General features: G+C 37.6%; 1 protein-coding gene and 2 long non-coding RNA genes across 14 annotated transcripts in view; 2 read left to right on the top strand and 1 right to left on the bottom strand.

Annotated features, from left to right (window-relative positions):
• NRG1 (neuregulin 1) overlaps positions 1-20,205 on the bottom strand; it is a 1,069,619-nt gene that overhangs the window by 469,686 nt on the left and 579,728 nt on the right. The gene's annotated exons all lie outside the window — the stretch shown is intronic.
• The window catches only part of LOC144284494 (uncharacterized), a 67,184-nt gene that overhangs the window by 21,025 nt on the left and 25,954 nt on the right, over positions 1-20,205 (top strand). For all 4 annotated transcript variants that reach the window (XR_013352919.1, XR_013352920.1, XR_013352917.1 and 1 more), the window contains exons 2-3: positions 14,368-14,541; positions 14,735-14,881. This is a non-coding gene — a long non-coding RNA (uncharacterized LOC144284494). The remainder of the gene's footprint in view (positions 1-14,367; positions 14,542-14,734; positions 14,882-20,205) is intronic.
• LOC144284495 (uncharacterized) lies at positions 3,021-8,045 on the top strand. The gene is made up of 2 exons (XR_013352921.1): positions 3,021-3,537; positions 7,615-8,045. It is a non-coding gene; the product is annotated as an uncharacterized LOC144284495 (long non-coding RNA).

Raw genomic sequence — 20,205 nt, 5'->3', positions numbered from 1 at the left:
CTGGAAGTCCTAGCCACAGCAATCAGACACAAAAAGAAATAAAAGACATCTGATTTTCACTTTTTGCGGATGATGTGATATTATATATGGAAAACCAACTGCTAGAACTGATAAATGAATTCAGTAAAGTCACAGAATCAACATGCAGAAATCTGTTGCATTTCTATACACTAATAATGAAGCAGCAGAAAGAGAAAGTAAGAAAACAATCTCATTTACAACTGTTCCAAAAATAATGAGATGACTAGGAATACACTTAACCAAAGAGATGAAAAACCTGTACTCTAAAACCTATAAAATATTAATGAAAGAAATTGAAGATGACACAAAGAAATGGAAAGACATTCCATGCTCATGGAACAGAAGAACAAACATTGTCAAGATGTCCATTCTAAACAAAGCAATCTACAGATTTAATGTAATCCCTATCAAAACACTGACACTGTTTTTCACAGAACTGAACAAAATATTTTAAAACTTATATAGAACCACAAAATACCCTGAATAGCCAAAGCAATTTTGAAAAACAAACAATGCATCACAATTCCAGACTTCAAGTTATGTTATAAAGCTGTAGTAATCAAAACAGTATAACATTGGCACAAAAATAGACACAGATCAATAGCACAGAATGGAAAACTCGGAGATAAACCCGATTATCTGATTATATGATCAGTTAATCTTTGACAACGTAGGAAAGAATATGTAGTGGGAAATATAGTCTCTCCAATAAATAGTGTTGCGAAAATTGGTCAGCTACATGTAAAAGAAGGAAACTAGACCATTTTCCTACACCATACACAGAAAGAAACTCAAAAGGGATTAAAGACCTAAATGTGAGACCCAAAACCGTAAAAATCCTAGAAGACAGCACAGACAGTAATGTCTCTGACATTAGGCAGTAGAAATGTTTTTCTAGATATATCTCCTAAGGCAAGAGAAATAAAAGCAAAAATAAACTATTGGGATTATGTCAAAATAAAAAGCCTCTGCACAGCAAAGGAAATAATCAACAAAACTAAAAGGCAACATACTAAATAGGAGAAGATATCTGCAAATGACATATCCAGTAAAGGATTAATATCAGAGATACAACTCAACACCCCCCAAAAACAATATTCCAATTAAAAAACGGGCAGAAGATATGAACAGACATTTCTTCAAAGGAGACACACAGATGGCCAGCACACACATGAAAAGATGCTCAACATCACTTATGATCAGAGAAATGCAAATCAAAACTATAATGAGCTATCCCTCACACCTGCCAGAATAGAGAAAACTAGAAACTCAAGAAACAAATGTTGGAGAGGATATCAAGAAAAAGGAACCCTCTTGCACTATTGGTGGGAATGCAAACTGGTGCAGCCACTGGAAACAGTATGGAATTTGCCCAAAAAGTGAAAAATAGAAGTATCTTATGATCCAGTCATCCCATTCAAAGAATACAAAAACACTAGTTTGAAGGAATACATGCATCCTATGTTTACAGCAGCACTATTTACAATAGCCAAATTATGGCAGCAGCCCAAGTGTCCATTGACAGATGAAAGGATAAAGAAGATGGGGTTTATATATACAATGGAATATTACTTGGCTGTAAAAAAGGTGAAATCTTGCCATTTGCAACATGGAGCTAGAGAGTATAATGCTAAGTGAAGTAAGTCAGAGAAAGACAAATACCCTATGATTTCATGTGGAATTTAAGAAACAAACAAAAAATGAGCAAAGGAAAAAAAAAGAGAGAGAAAGAGGGACAAACCAAGAAACAAATTTGTAGTTGTATAGAGTCAACTCATGGTTACCAGGGATGAGGTGGGTGGGGGTATGAGTGAAACAGGTGATGGGGATTAAGGAGTGCACTTGTCGGGATGAGCACCAGGTTACATATGGAATTGTTAAATCACTATATTGTACTCCTGAAACTAATATAATGCCATAGGTTAACTCTATTGGAATTTTTAAAAAAGATTTTATTTATTTATTTATTTATTCATGATGGAGAGAGAGAGAGAGGGAGAGAGAGAGAGGCAGAGACACAGGCAGAGGGAGAAGCAGGCTCCACGCAGGAAGCCTGATGTGGAACTCCAGGATCAGGTCCTGGGCTGAAGGCGGTGCTAAACCGCTGAGCCACCCAGACTGCCCAACTCTATTGTAATTTAAAATTAAAAAGTATTCCTATACTGAAAAAAAAGAATTAGAATATAAGAAGGAAAAAGTCTATATTTTTCAATAAAAGAGATGTGACAATTTTTTTCTGCATTAGGAACTTTGCCTTTCTTATTTGTCTTCAATTACCTGCAACCATTCCTAGAATCTAAAAGGCACTCAACATTTGTTGAATAAAGAATGACTATGCATAATCTGTGAACTATATTGTAATCTTTCAATTTTTCATTCCAGACCATCCGTGAAAAAACGCCATCAGAACCCAAATATGGTACTGGAAGCTGCTGAATTATTGAACTATGCTTGGGAATCTGCCACATGTCATGTGGAAAGAGATGGAAGGCCACATACTTGTATTTTTAAAAACCCCACAAAAATGATAGTAGCAAATTTTTTGAAAGGCTGTTAAATTATTTTTATAATAAATATAATTTTAAAGATATTGTAGCCAGGTACTTCAAAATGTTTTGTGATGCATTCGTGGGAATCAATTTTAATGAGTCACTACCAGTTTTAAAAATTAAAGAACAGAATAAAAAATCAGTATGCATCATACATAATAAAGTTTTGTGTTATGACAATCATTAAACTATTGGGGGAGTTAAATGAATACACACATAAGTAATGATGAATGCATTCTGCACTGTGACTCTCAATGGCAAGAATGTGATCCCCTCATATACACACCTCTTCTTTGCCTCTGGTCAGACACTAGACCATCTCCAAAATATCTTACTTTATTTGCTTTCCTGGAATGACAGGGTAAAAACTTTCTTGAGATAATGTCACATAATAAATGATTAAAATGCAGTGGGATTCAATTAGATTTTTTACGTCATCTATTTTATGGAATCAATCAAGGAGGAGAATGGTAAGGAGAATTTCCTGTAGCCTCGACAAAGCAAATTGTTTGAAAGAAATGAGAAAGCAAAGATAAAAAGCACTGACAATGTTGAACTTTACCTGAGTCCTATGCTTCTGTAAAACAGCAATGATTAAGAAATCTTGGGCCTTTGTGCTCTGGCAAATAATTAACTGCAAGGACTTACCTGCCCCCACATATTGAGAGAAAACCCCTTTCCATCCTTCCTCATGACTCCCATAGGACTTGTAGATGACTTCCAAGTTTACCTGCCTCTATAAAACCCAGACCCTTTCTTTTTTTCTTCACTGCATTCACCATTAATTGATATTTTCTCTGTTGCAATAGTTTGAATAAATGATGCCCTTAATTGGCTGGTGTAGCTTGGCAGTTTGGTGCCATGACTTAGATAGATTGGTTCTTGAACACAAATCCTTCTTTATTCCAGCCAAGTAATGAGGCCTCTTGGGACTCACTGGGCTTCATTCTGGTCCAGGGACTTAGTGGTAAGTCAAATTCATGGTGCTGCGATATGGACTCTTGTCCATTTCTGGCAACGGCAAGGATCTGGTTTTATTCCTTTTGAGTACTTGCTTGTTTTCTGATACTAGCTTCTTTTAATTTTGTGTCCTGGCCATTTGGTGATCTCTATAGAAGGACTAATTATTTATAAAGATCTTATCTCTCGTAGGTGAAAGATGACAGAGAATTTGGTTTGTTACACCTTTCTGTTTGCCTATTTTGTCTGTTTTGAGCTCAAATCAATTAAGATTCATACCCACAGGGAAGCACACAGCCCTTTGACATGGACCAGTGACTTTTGTAATTCTGTGTTTACTCTTCACCCATGGCTTAAATTTTAGAATTGAAACTAAACTCTGTGTCTCTGTTTGCATGTCTGTGTCTATAATTCAGAAAGGATTTTACCTCTCATTGCACGAATATGTAACATTTCCTTGTCTCAGGACAGCATTACCACATTAGGTTGTAAAATCTCCTAAAGAAGTTCTAATTGCTTTAGGAATAATCATTTACATAAAGTGAATATTTCTAAAATTTCTAGAGATTAAGAAATTTGATACTAAACTGAGTTACTGAAAACTGAGCAAATTAGTGAATCACCATTGGCAGTCTAGATCATTTCTATGTAAGACTGAATACTGAAATATTGACCACTAAGCATAATTTTAAGTTTATATGCCTTCTCCTTTCATTTTTATGTATCATGCAAGCTAGATTATACTTGGGTCTGTTAATATATGTGTTCCTTTTTGTCACTTTGTAATGTTATGCTATGGGAATATGAATGGTTACTAAAAATGAGATGTGTATTCATAAGCTCTGCTACTCTGCTACAAAATGCTTTTATATCCCCAGAAAGTTCACAACTATCCATCTCCGTTATTCCTCTGTGAAATGAAAGTTACTATGGTTTGAAACTATAATCAATATATATGAATGAGACCCTACTAAGATTAATAGTGGCAAAGCAGTTCAACTTTGTAATAAGATTTGCAGGATGTGTTTTCGTTAAGGAAAAAAAAAAAAAAAGAATAACTACCCTAAACTCAAATGGCTAGTTGTTAACATATAGGACAAAACTGGAATGGATGCAGAAAGTTGTAGAAAACTTGCAGAAAAGGAACTTCTTTGCTGTAGTCAAACCTGGCTGGGGTTTGGTGGATTCATTTATAAGATTTTCAAAAAAGAGCTTTAGTATCAAATACTATACTAAGGGAAAGCAAATTTGTTTTTCTGTCTGTTAAGAAGACAAACTTTACCCTCAACGATTGGTCTACCCTCAATGAGGTTGTAAATGTTTTTCTTAACTTCTGAATAATCTGCCTAGAAGGCAAAGATTTTGTGTCTTGGAATAATTTTCTGTATTTTATATTACCTCTATCATGTCATTGATTATTTAAAGTTTGTTTGTTTATGTAATCTCTGCACCCAACATGGGGCTTGAACTCAAGACCCTGAGATTAGGAGTCCTGTGCATCTAAGCCAGTCAGGTGTCCCTGTCATTGATTATTTAAGAGAACAAAGTCTTCTTTTTTTTTTTTTTAAGGTTTTATTTATTTATTCATGAGAGACACTGAGAAAGACAGAGAAAGAAAGAGAGAGGCAAAGACACAGGCAGAGGGAGAAGCAGGCTCCATGCAGGGAGACTGACGTGGGACTCGATCCTGGGACTCCAGGATCACGCCCTGGGCCGAAGGCAGGTGCTCACCACTGAGCAATCCAGGCTTCCCGAGAACAAAGACTTACTTTTGATAAAGCTAAGATTCTTTACAATCCTGCTACTGTGTGTGTATATGTTTAAAATCATTTACTGTGACATGAATTAAACATGTAGCCAAGTATTCCCTGCCTTCAGGAACCCATGATCTTATCTTCATCAGATGTTCAAATCTTGTGACAACTTTTGATATTTTCCTTTCCCAAAACTGATTCCTACATTATATCTTTTGCATTTAAAACTACCGTTGAGGGCAGACCCAGTGGTGCAGTGGTTTAGCGCCGCCTGCAACCTGGGGTGTGATCCTGGAGACCCAGGATTGAGTCCCACATCAGGCTTCCTATATGGAACCTGCTTCTCCCTCTGCCTGTGTCTCTGCCTCTCTCCATCTTTATGAATAAATAAAATCTTAAAAATAAATAAATAAATAAATAAATAAATAAATAAAACTACCTTTGATACATCCCAAGGGTTTCCTGGAAATCACAGAAGCTTTGTTATTTCACTGTGTAAAAAGAGAGATGGTAAAAACAATTAGGTTTATTTGTTATGTTCCTATTGATAAGTTGCATAGGAGTTGTCAAATCAGAAATGATGCTTAGCTTTCCCTATGGAAGCAAAAGTTTGTTATTATAACTATTTCAGAAATCATAGGCTGTATAGGAAGGTCCTAGAGAATCACCAAATATCCTGCTGTTTATGTTTCCATTTATTTGAATCCTGGTGCTGCATTTCCTGATAGTAAATAACAAGCCTAGAATTATCAGTCATGGTTTCCAGTAACTTGGCCACAGCTTTAACTTTGTATATTTGAAATTAACATCTTCTAAGCCAGTGCTTTTCAACTGGGGATTCTTGTAAATTGCCCTCATCAGATCTTTCACTTGCAAAAATGATCAGTAATATGTTAGCCACAGTCATTTTAGGTTTCTTGTCATCCAGAGACAGACTTTGCTTTGCTTTGATGCTTCCCTGAAAGCTCTTGCAAATCAGCTTCAGGCCAGAGTATTTTGTCTTCAGGGAAAGATTGTATCAGAGCCCCACAGAAAAGGGCTATGCCAGGTTACTTTGGATCTGAGACAGAGCCTACTGATATTGCTTAAAAACCTGGAAACCATATCCGAGGGCTAAGGCAAGATTTCCAGAACCCTAGTGAAGTAGATGTGCTTCTGAAACTGCTCAACAATGATTAGGTAGAGTGAGTATTACAAAGAACTGAACAAGCTGATCAGGGATGATTGTGGATTTTGAATGTTGTTGATGTTTTAATAATCTGTTTTCTGGAAATGGGGAACCTCTCTCTTTTGAGCTATCTGTAATTCATAACAATTCAGGAGCGTATGCTTTTATAAAGAGAAATGAAACCTCGTAAATGGTATCTTTTCTTCCTGCCTGCCTCTTGCAAAATTCAGAAACTCTTTGAAGTATTCTTATTTTATTGACAATATAGCTATTTGCATAAGTTTAATATGAATCTGCTTTCCTTGTTAGCAGGGCATATTGGAAACATTAGGCATGCAACCATGGTCCTGCCTGAAATGTTTATTTGAGAAGATACTCATTTAATCAGATATGACCAGGCACTTTTAAAAAACTAAGGTTGACTTTATAGAGTCATGTTAATGACCAGATTCCTCACTTACAGGGTTCCTTCCTGGCCTTAGGTGAGTTATGGAAGGTCACTTCCATAACTTGGCAGGCCCAGGAAACTTGGGATATTTGGGGAACTTCCAGAAGAGAAGAATTCACCTAAATTTATAGATACTGCAGGTGAAATCTGTTGACAAGTTCTTGGTTTAGTTTTCTAGCCTCAAGAGGTTTATAAAAATCCAATCTGAGATTCCTTATAAAAACTTCCAGAAAGGTCAACAGAAGAAGCCCTAATATGGGAATTATTATTCTGGCTGCACCTCTGCAAAAAACCAGGCCCAATCAGATAATACCAGCCTAATTTTGTGATCAAGAATAATTTTTGAGACTACATTTGATCAAAAAAAGAGGTTACTGTAGGAAGACATTTAAAAAAATTTCAGTAGAAACTATAGCACACCGTTCCAGTTCATCAGATTGTAAACATATTTTTTGTCTTTTATTTTATTAATTGCCTTTTATTAATTGCAGGTTACTGATGAGTATGCAAACTCTGACTTGTCTGGAAAGATTTAACTTTCTTTCCACAATGAGCAAAAACCAGTTTTGGTACCTATGTATAAACTGGACTGGATTCTGCTACTTAGACCAAATTATCCATCTACCAAATTTGTAAATTAACCTGTTTACTTCAGTATCTGGCTGCAACCCTCCACACTAACATTTCCAATTTTTCTCCCCTTCCCTAACTCAGCATTACTGAGAAGAACTAAAACCGTATTCCTTCTGGGATTCTAAGTTGCCTGGAGCTGGCTGAATGATCTTGGAAGCTAAAGAATTCAACTGATATGAACATTGAAGGGCTCATAGTTGCAATAGACCACACATAGGGTGGGTTAACGCCATGATGAGCCACTGCCTGGGCCACTAGCAAAGTCTGGTAAAAAGCTCATGTCATACATTCTCCTATAGGAGAGTGAAGCAAGACTAGGTAACATCACTAAGACCATGGACATCCTAGCTTCAAAAAACTCAATGAAGGGTGCTGTGTAACTGAAAGATTTTCCTCCACCAACTTCTTGGAATCTACTGGACTGGCACCGTCAGGGTTCAACTCCTGACTCTATCTTAATGTAATCTTTGACATTAATATTTCTTATTTTTATTAAAGATTTTATTAATTTATTTGAGAGAGAGTGAGAGAGCAAACATGGAACATGGAGCGGGGCAGGAGCGGAGGGAGAGGGAGAGGAAGGGAGTTCCTCAGCAGGGAGCTGGTCTCAGGGCTTGATCCCAGGACCCTGAGATCACGACTTCAGCAGTAGGCAGATGCCTAACTGACTGAGCCATCCAGGCACCCCTGATATTAAAATTTCCTTTTACTTATTTTTTTCAAATGTCTCTGTTTTAAGGAGCCTGCTCTTCAGGACTCTGAAACAACAGACTTTTACCACTACCTCCCAATACAATACAATACCTCCCAGTACAGACTTTTCCAGGGACTATGCCAACAAGATTTTTCAAGAGAATATTTATTAGACCCTGCTTACCCTCACTCAAGAATTTTATGAGGGTCACCTCTGAGTTGTTCAGGGTTGAATGATATTCATTTGTCTTGAACAACAGGAGGAATCGACAATGTCGAACATTACCTAATCCTCGAGCTCCTGGAAAACAGAAGCACTTAAGAAATGCCCCCCCAACCTTTTGTTCTGTAATATCTGTTAGAATATTAGAATATCTCCACATCTCCTTCCTTTTCTTTTTTTTAAGATTTTATTTATTTATTCGTGAGAGACGCAGAGACACAGCCAGAGGGAGTAGCAGGTGGGACTTGATCCCAGGACCCGGGGATCATGACCTGAGCTGAAAGCAGAATGCTCAGCCACTGAGCCACCCAGGTGCCCCTCTCCTTTTTCTTTGAGACATTCTTCAGTAACTGCAATAACCTGAATAAAAGAGTCTCCTTAATCACCTGGTACACATGAACCTGGACAGGGCCCTCATACTTCTTAAATTTAGTTTCTGCTTTGGTCCATTTCCTAGAAATGACTAGTTTATGTAGCTTTTGACTGGTTTTGTCTTATTCCAAGACTCAATATTTAGACTTTGGACTAAGAAATTTCTAAAAGTAGATACAGAGACTACTTCCCCTTTTCCCCAAAGTTCCCACAGAATGATCTGAACACGACTTGTTGCAGATCCTGCCAACAAATGGATTATGAAGACAGCAAATCCATGTTTTCTTATAAGTTTTATGTATCTCATAAAAATAGTTGGTGATATATGAAGAAAAACAACAACATGTGTGTTGGCCATGAGGATCAAATAAACCTGACTGTGTAACACTGCCAATGAGGTCCATATCTCCTAAAAGTCCCATAAGCAGAAGGCAAGGCAGCATATTTCCTTACTTAGTTGGCTCTAGCTGCTCTAAGAAAATACCATCAGTTGGGTGGCTTAGCACACATTTATGTGTCATAGTTTTGGAGGCTGATAAGTCCAAGATCAAGGTGCAGAAGGATCTCTATCTGGTGACAGCTCACTTTCTGGTTTGTAGATGGCCATCTTCTTGCTATATCCTCACACTGGGGAGACAGAGGGCTTTGATACTCTTCTCATAAGGGCACCAACCCATCATGGGGGCTCTATCATACATGGGCTTCAACATGTGAATTTTAGGAGATACAGACATCCAGTTCCTAGCATTGCCTGTGAAGGAGGTTAAAATCTCAACCTGGCCACTTACTACATGGGTGTTATGGTCAAATTCTGTCCCCCAATAAAAGACAACATCTCACACTATGTTCTTCTTTGGAGATGTGGTCTTTTCAGAGGTAATCAAGTTAAAAAGAGTTCCTTAGGGTGGTCCCAATCCAATACGGCAGGTGTCCTTTGCAAAAGGGGAAATCTGGACACAAAGACAGAATGTATATAGGAAAGGCAATATGAAGAGGCACATAGAGAGGAGGGCTATTTATAAGCTAAGCAGAGAAGCCTGAAACAGATCTTTTCCCTCAGCCCTCAGAATTAACCAACTGTACAGATACCTTGATTTCAGACATGGGGATTCCAGAACTATGGGAGAATAAAATTGTGTTGTTAAAGTCACTTAATTTGTGGTACTCTATTACCCAGCCCTAGGAAAATAATACATTGGGTAACTAACCTTGAGGAAGATACTAGACTCTTTAAGCCTTAGTTTTTTTCATAGGGCAAATGAGAATGGTACCTATCCCATAAGCTGGTTGTGAAGATTTGAAAAACAAAACAAACTCCTTTCACAGAAAATGGGATATAGCAATTGCTCAATAAAATGATAACTAATGGCAATGATTATGATCATTATTTAATTTCTGTTATGGAGGATACCTGCCAAAATATGATCAGCAGATATAATTATTGATAATTATCATTGTCTCCAACCTTCTAAACAGCATCACTGCGATTATATATTGAGGATTTAAGTGTCAAGCCATGTGCTAATTGTTTTAGATGTATTCATATTAATTCTGCTAACAATTCCTATGATTTAGGCATTATTATAGTCCTTTTCATAAGTGGAGAAATTGGAGTTTATAGTTGTGACCAATTTAAAACTGCTAGTAAGCAGCATAGCCAACTCGGGGTGGGTGGGGAAGTGGGGCATTTGACTTCAAAGCATGAGCAACTTATCATGACAATGCTCTGCCTAGGACAGCATTTCTATTTTAGAAACCTATAAAAATGAACCCCTAATGGAGTCCCATATTCTGTTATAGGATTTAACTTTTTAATTCATTTTGAGGCCTCTGAATAGATCACTTTTTGGTTTCTTTCACTCTCTTGCATGCCAATTGTGCAGCACATTTAGGAGCTTATGTGTGGTGTTGATGGATTTTTCTGGGATAATATTTTCTGAGAATGTGATAGATGTGCAATCAGAGGCTTTGTAAATTAACTCAACGACATACTCTTGAGCCCACACAGATGAAGAACCAAAAGAACATTTTTATCAGCCAACATATTGAGAGAGGGAAGAAAAAAAAACTATACACATAAAAAGAGATATAAATATAGTGAATTCTTAATTTATTTCATTGCATTCTACCTGGAAGTTTCTTGGGAGAATTTTAAATTGCTACTCTCAGGAGTTCTGTGGCAGCAGTTTTCCAAGTACGGTCTCCTGACCAGCAGCCTCAGTATGGGCATTCACATCACATGGGAACTTGCTAGAAATGTGCATTCTTGAGTGCTGTTCTCCTCAACCTTCCAACCTACCGATCAGATGCTCTGAGGCTGGGGCCGAGAAATCTGTGTTTTCACAGGGCCTCTGGTGAATCTGATATATGCTAAAGATTGAGAATCACAGTTTCATAGAATCACCTCAGGGTTCCACCCTCTTTTCTTCTGTTGATACTATTGCTATAAAAGACCATAGGTTATAGATTCTTGGGAAGTCTCAGGTGCCTTTCATTACCCTCTCTTTTGACATTTTATTGACTAGGCAAAGGGAAACATTTGTCAGCAAAAACTTAGCTTTTTCATGTGATGGGTTGAATCACAAAACAGAAGCCTTGGGTTATTTAAACTTTTTTTTTTTCTGAAATGGTTTTATCTTGAAATAATTATAGATTGATAGGAAATTGCAAGAAATGTACAGGGAGGTCCCACATACTCTATGTTCAATCTCTCCCAATAGTAACATCTTGGCAGACTGCACTTCCATCATGACCAAGAAATCGACATCGATACATCCACTAAACTTAAGCAGATTTCACTGGTTTTATATGCACTCATCTTGTATATATTTGTATTTATCACATATGTAGGTTCATGTGGCCATCACCAGTCACGATACTTTTGCAGAAGAAAGGTTTCAATTTTGATGAGGTCCAATTTATGAATTTTTTCTTTTATAGATCATATTTATCATGTCAAGTCTAAAACTTCACCTAACCCCAGGTCCTGATAATTTTCTCCCATGTTTTACCCTCAAATTTTACAGTTTTATATTTGAGTCTGTGATCGATTTTGAGTTAATTTTTACATAAGATGTGAGAGTTATGTAGATAATCTATTTGCCCACCTTAATGTCCAATGGCTCCAGTGCCATTTTTTTAAAAGGTCACACTTCCTCACTGACTCACTTTTGCACCTTTGTCAAAACTCAGGCATGTTTCTTTGGCTTTATTGCTGAGTTACCTATTCTGTTTCAATATCACACAGTGTTGATTGACTGTAGCTATAGAAAGCCTAACAGCAGGTTGATATGTTCCTCCCATTATATTCATCTTTTTAAAAGTTATTGTAGTGTTTCTAGGTTTTTTGCACATTCATATAAATTTTAGGTTAAGCTCTGTTCTGAAAAACGCACATGAGTATATTTCACTGGATTTGATGTGGTGAAGAAACCTAGGAGTAGAGAAGTTAAGAGATTTCCTTTGGCTTCAGAGCTAACAAGTCAAAGAACAAGCAAGAATTGAGGTTTGTTAACTTCCAAAGAGTTGTCTGCTCCCTGCAACTCAGTGTCTGTCTTCTCCAGCTGCCAAGTTCCTGGGTAGGAAGTATGTCCCTGTTATGAACAGCACCTTCCTGTTCAATTCAGGCACATCCTTGGCCTGGTCACAGTTTCTGGCTGCAAAGTTCAACAGTTTCTATAGGACATATCATGAGTTGTACCAGGGTTAATAAGAATCTTCTCCTTCTTAACCTAATGGTTTAAAACACAAATTAATTTTTTAAAAAGTGAGGGAAGCAAGGAAAGCTTCTGAAACATAAAAAGTAGATGTAGTTATAGCTGTCAACTTTATCATCCCTACAAGCAAATGATTACTGTGAGTATACACATGCCAACCCAGAAACAACCAACCAATTTGCTGATTGCTGGTGGCCCTTGGCCTGTTGAAGGATGATATATCTCTCTGTGTAGTTAAGGATGTCTGAGCGTCACTAGTCCTAAACCTGACCTTGCCATTTCTCTAAAAATGTGGCACTCTGATGACAGAGGAAACAGGTTTTCTCCACAAAGGGTTTCAACATTTTTGAGTGAGCACAGATTAGTATATCTATATTTGTTCCTTCGTTTGCTGTTCATTGAATCAGACAGCCCTTTAAGCAAAAACTGACAGGAAGTCTTTATGTTTTCACATTAAAAATCACAGTACTGACGCTAAAAGATAACCACACTTTGGCAACTGCTTTATTTGTTTGCAGATCTGCGTGGTGTTTGTGTGTGTGTGTGTGTGTGTGTGTGTGTGTGTGTGTGGTGTTATTGTTGTTGTTTTTTTGTCCAGAAGCATGTCTCAGGTTTCCAAAGATGTTCTTAGTGAATTATTTAAATAGAAATGAATGCAGAGAGAGAGACTTATGTAATTCACTGTCAAAGTTAGCCATTCCGAAAAATTAACAGACCCAACTGAACCCTCCTAGTCCAAGCTAAAAACCAAAAACCAAACAATACAAATATGTAAAAGAGGCAGGGACAAATCACAAACTGTGGTTTCACTAGGTGATCTTAGTTGTAAGCAGATCTACTTACCAACTCACAACTCAGTGCCCATTGTTTACTTAATAGACTGCTAAAATCGAATCCTTCCCTGGTTGGAGGAAAGACTTCCATACTTATCTCTGAAGTACACAATCACCTTATATTCAAAACTTCCCAACGGGGAAAAATAAGCTAGTTATGTGTGTCCTTGCATCTCACCAAAACGCAGTAAAAGAATTTCAGATGTGACAGACCAAGACATCTGCAGTGGTTAAGTAAGAGAAGTAAAAGAATGTAATAAAATGCCCCCCCCAAAAGGCAATTCTGTAGTTTTGTAATGTTCTAGGGCACATGGAAGTTTTAGGCATATAGGCAAAACTCATTGAGCTTTGCCATATTTTGCTCCCTCTCCAGAACTTAGAAAATTTGGGGAGCTTCACCCCGAGCTAAGAGTCAGATAAGGGACAAGATGAAATGCGGTAGAAAAAAGAAACCCCTCAAAGATAAGCAAGAAATCATTTCTGTAGTGTGACGATGTCTCCTGGACTGGAGATGAAGAGAGGATAGATCTTACAGCACAGTTTAAGGAGATGATCCCTGAAGGCTGGAGTTACCATGTGGTTTGTTTTGTTTTGATCGTTCTTGAAAAATGTTTTGTTTTTGGAGTTTTCTTATTCCCATCTTGAGTCCTGGCAAGGAATTCTTGGTGTATCTCTGTTATCCTGCCCTGTGATAACAGCACACTCGTCTCAGATTAGTTGTACATTAAAACTAGCAGTTGGAGCATATCCTTCAGATGTGTTATAATGTCGGTTGTTTCTCTGAGGGCCGCATCTGACTGCCAAACCGTTCACATTAGCTGAAGGGGGGCAGCCAAAGTCATCCGTTAGGTTAACTGTGATTCCCACTTCTCTCCTCCGCTTCCTTCCTGCCTCCTCCTCTCAGTTACTGCATATGTTCAGAGACAAGTGATCTCTGCTTGGTCTTACTCTCCATGAGCAGAGGAGCTGAAATGCTCTTTTTTTTTTTTTTTTCTAGCAAGAAGTGAGCTGAGAAAAAGAAAACAGATTTAATTGCTGCTTGGAGAGAAAAGTGAACTGATGATCTAATAGCTTGTTTCCACCCCTAATATCCACACTCCAATTCATGGCATATGAACCAAAAAAACCTCACTTTTGCTTATGGCCAAATCATCTGCATCAGTCCGGAAAGGTAATGAAGTTAAAATTCCTTTCCACTCTGCTCAATATTTATAATATTTGTCTTCTGTTTCTAGAGAAGTTATAATCTTTACAGACAAAAAGACAGAAGTGAGGGGGGAGCAGGAAATAAAAGAGAGCAATTTATAAATTTGTCAGGGTTTTCTTTAATATCATCATAATTTAAATTTTTCTTTTTCTTTCAGATTTGATGTCAGTTGTCTTGAAGACAGAGACAAACTTGCATGTGGGCCAGCCACGGCATTTTCAATCAAAGGAAGGGACCTCATTCATTAAACAGAAACAAAAATAAAACCCCAAACCATCTGAATTCTTACAGTCAAAGAAGCAAGGTTGGTAATTTCATTTGTTCTCAAGCTACACAGCTCTGGTTCCGAGATTCAATGACCATGATCAGCCAACAACTTTAGTTTGTCCTATATTAAGTGATCCAAGGTGTGTGCCTTTGGAGAATTGCACCCAAAATAGATTTTCCTTGTTACTCTTGAATTGGGCCAAACTCCTGGAACCATGCCAAAATTACTATAGTATTTTAGAAAGTGACAACCTCAATCACCTGCACTGGAATCTGAGGGGTGAACCACCTCAGTTTGCCAAGACTGAAAGTCCTGAATCCTGGGAAATCTTGCAATCCCAGGCAAAGCACAGCAGTTGGTGACATTACACTCAGAATTACTGAAAATCTTACTAAATGAGCCTTTTTTAATCTCATGCTAGATTTAACAGCTGGACTGTGGCAGCTGGGAAACTGTATTTCATTTTCCAGCAGGTACTATTTATGTAAACAGAGGCTTGAGAAGCATCGGTATAGAGACTCCGTCAGCCATGACCTTGGGTTTGTTAGACAGTGGGCAAGCCACACAGCTGTGTGGTTCTCAGTCAGCAGCTCTTTATTAAGAACAAAAAAGATACATTACATCTTTCACCTCTCTTTGCTCTACTCTGTGGGATCTGGCAGGGTGTTGTGTTAACCTGGGAGTAAAGCATCCATTGATGCTTTAAACAATGATTCAAATGGTACTAAGAGTATTAATTAATTCCTACAACATAGCTGTCAAGGAAAGAAGAATGAGACACTGAAGGAAAATCTCTTGTGTATGAGATTATCAAACAGAGGTATATGGAGAAGGGAAGATTTGTACGAGCAAGCATTAGTAATATTGGTATCAGAAAGCAAAAATAATTAGCAGAACACACAGTTGGCCAATAATGACTCTGGGAAAAAAAAAACCAAAAACACAACAACCCTGTATTTCCTCACTCACCAATGTATAGATTTCACAATTAGTAGAGAGTAAATTCATCAACATTTTTGGGCCTTGGAATTTACACTCCACTGCGATCCATACTTTCTGCCATATAGAATAGTCACTGTCATTGTTCTGTACCTTTTGCTGATGTTAATTTCATCACAAAATCTTGTTCCATTAAATGGAGGGAATACAGAATGGAGAACCCTCAACTTGGATTTGATTGGACTCTACCACTATCAAAAGTTGTGAATTTGGGCCAGTCACATGCTAGCTTATTGGAGCTTTAGTTTTCTAGACTAAAAACTAAAGTAACAGGCTATTATGAAGATTGAATCTGATGATATATATGGAATTGTGGTGAGCATTGAATCTGACGATATATAAGAAAGCCAGTTTAAAACTGCAGAGAACTTCACCAATATCCAGGAGAAATCATTTCCTCATGAAGACCAAACACAGGACTAAGAATGAAAAGGCAACACTCACCACGTTCTTTAGGGATTGCATAAATATCTAAAAGATTTTCCATTCCTCTAAACAGCTATTCCTATTCTAGTTTCTTTCTCTTAGTTAAAATCAAGCCCTATAAATACCTATAATTAGCATGCAAAGGTTCACAAAGGTAGAAAGGTAACAAAGAGGAAGATTTTGGCCACCTACAGTCTTTTTACCAGTTTCCAAACCAGCTCATCACTTTCTCTTGAACATAAATTTTCAGTGATAATTTTATGTTTCTGACTAATATATAGAATTGTTGAATCAGGGTCAGGTGCCTGAAAATAGTATAAAATTGCATGTCAATTAAAGTTCAATAAAAACATTTCAATGATAATTCTATGTCTATAAATTTCTTCTATAAGCAAAGACCCAATACCGCAGTTTTAATGCTTTCACAGGCCAATACACACACTTATAAACCTGAAGTTTATGGCAAAACTAAGCAACTAAAATAAAGATTTGGACATTTTTCAAAGTCTCTCTTCTGAAATGCATGCACAATAAAATGCTACTATTATGGCAGCCCGGGTGGCTCAGTGGTTTAGCGCCTGCCTTCAGCCCAGGGCCTGATCCTGGAGACCCAGGGTCGAGTCCCACGTCAGCCCCCTGCATGGAGCCTGGTTCTCCCTCTGCCTGTGTCTCTGCCTCTCTCTCTCTGTGTGTCTCTCATGAGTAAATAAATAAAATCTTAAAAAAAAATGCTGCTATTATAAGTAGGTTCTACTGCTCTTATGGGCACTATAGGGTTTATTATTTTGTTTTGGGGTGTAGGCAACAGAATATCATCCTATCTATTTACAAGATGATGCTAGAATATATTTGCATACTTTCATACTGTCCCTTCATATATGGAGATACACATTATTTATAACGTACTCTCCCGATTTCTTCCAAAAGGAGTTTGGGGTACTATGCAACTCTAATAAATGGAGGTAATGAGGTGGTGCACACAGAAACACAATTTTGTAAGTCATGATATATGTAGAGAAGCCAGTATAGTGACCATGGGTGAGTAATACAATTAGCTTTGAACAACCTGGTCACAAATGGAAAAGTAAAAATGGTGACAAATTCCACAATTTTAGCATATAAAAAGAAATAATAATTTTGAAGGTCCATTAAAATTTTCTGGGTAAAAACTTATAAAAGATATTTATTATATACTTCTTTGTATAAGATACCTCAAATTATATTTATTAGACAGTATTTTCAAACATGTTGCAAAAATGTATAGTGGCTTATTTCATCTGGCCCCTGCTAAAAGTCAGGGATGAAACATAAAAGTAGGACTTAGTTAAGGGATTTTTAATAGCCACGATCAGCTAAAACTGTCCCCAAATGAAAAATTTTAATAACCCAACTAATACCCAGTAATTTTCTGCTGGTCTTTCATGATCTGAGAAACCAGGTTTCTTTCTCTGTGATGAAGTACTAGTAAGATCCTCGACAGCTCTAAACTGGGAGCAATTCTAGGGGTGCCTAGGTGGTGCAGTAAGTTAAGCGTCCAACTACTGGTTTCAGCTCAGGTTGTGATCTTGGGGTTGTGGGATTGTGCCCCATTTTGGGCTCCTTATTCAGCATGGAGTCTGCTGGAGATTTTCCCTCCCTCTCTGCCCCTCCCAGGTTGTGATCTTGGGGTTGTGGGATTGTGCCCCATTTTGGGCTCCTTATTCAGCATGGAGTCTGCTGGAGATTTTCCCTCCCTCTCTGCTCCTCCCAGCTGCTCTCCCTCTCAAATAAATAAAATAAATCTTAAAAAAAAATATCTTGGAGCAATTCTATACCTCCCATTCTACTCACAAAATTTTCAGGCACAATTTTTAATAATTTGTCTTATTTCTAAGCCATATATTCTGATTTGAGGTTCATAAAATATAATCATGATATCTATAAGATACCAAACAATTGGAGAAAAAGAAAACTATTCATCCTTGCAATTTTATTCAGCTGCAAAAGTATTTGCAGAGTTCCAGGAGGGTTCCTGGAACTATCTTTTCTTTGGCCATGAGAGCAATTTGAATAATTTGAATTATCAGGTTTTTAAACACTTTTACTTTAAATACTTTATTCCAAAGAAAACTATTTACTTTCAAGGTAGAACAATGAAAAGGTTGGGCAAAACAATGTGAAACTAAAGAAAATAATACTATTCACAACTATCATTAATAAGCCAGAGTATATAATATTAAATCTTCCTTTCTACATATATACCCAAAAAAATTTTCACAAAGTAGAATCATAACATAAAATATCTTTTATTTTTAACATTTAACAAAACAAATGTACTTCCTTCAAGTTAATAGTGTTCTCTATACAGTATGTTACTTTATACCAAGATTTGAGACTGAGCCCTAAGACACAACACATAAATTTAGTAAAGTCAAAATATCTAAAATAAGTTATTTTCTGCCCCAAATAAGTCTCCTCTTCCAACTCTTCTGTTTTGTTAGACAGTTTCTCTTTCACCAGTTTCCTCGGCAAGAAACCTCAGTCATGCTTTACTCCTTCCTTTCCTTTGCCCCTTGTGTTCCATCGGTCAAAAATCCTGTTACTTAACATCTCTGACACACCATTAATACTTTTTTTTTTCTCTTTGATTTCTACTTCAGTGACATAAATCCTGGCCTTTTTGTCCTCCCTATGCACTCTTAGGACTCTTAGGATAATCTCTACTATCTTTTGTTTCTGTATTCAATTCATTCATTTTCTCTACTCAAAATGTTTTAGGAACTTTCTATTTCTCTTAGGATTTATTTCCCTGATTTTCCCTATTTTCCAATCTCTACTCTCCCAGTGGGTAGCCTCTATTCCCACCACTCCAGAGTTTTCTAGGTCCTAGGAGCAGTGGCATGAGAGGTACAGAAAAGGAAGGAAGGAAGGAAGGAAGGAAGGAAGGAAGGAAGGAAGGAAGGAAGATACTCCCTGTTGTAGAAGCACACAACATTAGCAATATTTCAAGTCATGAGAAATTTGTTCATAACCATCTCCCTTTCTGTAACTTCCTTTGTATTCTCTTCCAGGAATCACCGGCTGCCCCAAAGCCCACCTTAGCATGTTTCTTTGGAGAATTAGGGAAGGAGAGCCTTCCTTCTCTCCCATGCTCCATAGTTATAAAGCAAGCTCTCAGTATAGCTGATTTCAGCTAAATGTTAAAAGGAAAGGTATCAAACTTAAACTCCCACTAAGGTACCTTCTGAAGCCATGTAGAGTTTCCCTGATTAGTAATAATATATTTCCATGTGGCATATTTCAGATAGAAAAAGGTGTAAAAACTTCCAGGCAGTGTGTTTGAGTTGCTTAGGGACAGACTCACAGCTTTGGTCTTGAAGAATATTTGGGGGCAGGATGGCTATGTCTGAGTGTTTGTAAGATGGGGGCTGCCCTCCACCTCTACTCCCTCAATGACTGTGTGTTCCATTATTGGGGGAAAAATGTGTCTACAGAATCCTAAATTGCATCAAGTCCCAAACCAATCAGAGCAGGACTTATGTGGCTGATGTCTTGGCGACATCGATTCTGTATTTCTCTTGTTGGCCAAAGGCATTTGGCACTTTACAGATCTCAAGAAGTTCATAATAAAGAGATTTTAGAACCTGGGAGAGGGTGATGTTACAGTCATGGGCTTGTCTGGCTGTTTGCCAGAGGGAAGCTAGAAGCTGCCTTGAAACCATTGGCTCTCTCCCCATTCCCACACTGCTACAGCAAAAGCAGGAATGGGTAAGTTTCCCACCCACCCAGGCCCCCTCATGATATTGTCATTTGCTGTTCCTCTTGCCCTATCAAGAGCACTCTGGCTAACAATATCCTCACAAATCCTGAAGCTGTCAATCTGAAACTGGTCCCTGTAAATGAGTATTTACATTTGTAGGAGAGACACAAAACCTTGCATTATCTGCTCCTTCCTG

This window comes from Canis aureus, chromosome 15, assembly GCF_053574225.1.
Source record: "Canis aureus isolate CA01 chromosome 15, VMU_Caureus_v.1.0, whole genome shotgun sequence".
In the NCBI taxonomy this organism is placed as follows: Eukaryota; Metazoa; Chordata; class Mammalia; order Carnivora; family Canidae; genus Canis; species Canis aureus.
This window is presented reverse-complemented; position numbering and strand designations above follow the sequence as displayed.